Source organism: Orycteropus afer, unplaced genomic scaffold (genome assembly GCF_000298275.1).
Source record: "Orycteropus afer afer isolate SDZICR_OR568_19922 unplaced genomic scaffold, OryAfe1.0 scaffold01203, whole genome shotgun sequence".
Taxonomy (NCBI): Eukaryota; Metazoa; Chordata; class Mammalia; order Tubulidentata; family Orycteropodidae; genus Orycteropus; species Orycteropus afer.
The window spans coordinates 198,855-199,706 of NW_006922790.1; positions in this window are offsets into that span (position 1 = coordinate 198,855).

Here is an 852-nt window from a genome sequence, read left to right on the forward strand (position 1 = left end):
TTAATTGGTTTCCCTTTTCTTTGTTGAAGAGGGTCTGTGCAATCCTTCTGCCTAGTCCGCCATCTTGGCCCACCTCCTATTTTCACATTATTAAATGTACTGTATCATCTTAAAAAATAATATTTCATTAGTGAATTTAACAGTAATTTATTCCCCTAATCCCACTGTTTAATATTTAGGTTATTTCTATGTTTTTGCTATTATAAGCCAGGCCACTGTGAAACCTTTTCCACACAACCATAATTGTAGCATAAGGAAATATTTCTAAAAGTGCAAATGCTAGGTCTAAAAGTCTGTGGAATTTATGAGTGTTGCTAAAAAGGCCTGCAAAATAAGTTAACCAATTTACATATGTATTAACAGTCCATGTGAATACACTCATATAAAATGGGTCGTATGTTTTTAAAAAATCATTAATTTCACAGTTGACACACAGAACCTTCAAGTTTTTGTGTATTTTGACCACTAGTGAGGCTAAAAAGCTATACTTATTCTCTGCATATATTTCTCCTTTGTTCAATACCCTATTGATGTCCCTGGGAGCTCTGGTGGTGTAGTGCCTCTGGTGGTGTAGTGTATTTGACTGCTAACCAGAAGGCTGGTGGTTCAAACTCAAAAGGATGATTGGGCAATCTACTTCTGTAGAGCTACTGCCTTGGAAACCCCAAAAAAAAGAGTCGCTATGAGTCGGAACCAACTCGATGGCAGTGAGTTTGTTATTTTTGTTGTTGTTGTTGTTATGTGCCGTCGAGTCAAACCTGACTCATAGCGACCCCTCCTTGGGTTTCTGAGACAGTATCACTACGGAAGTAGGATTGCCCAACCTTCCTTCCGAGGAGTGGCTGGTGGGTT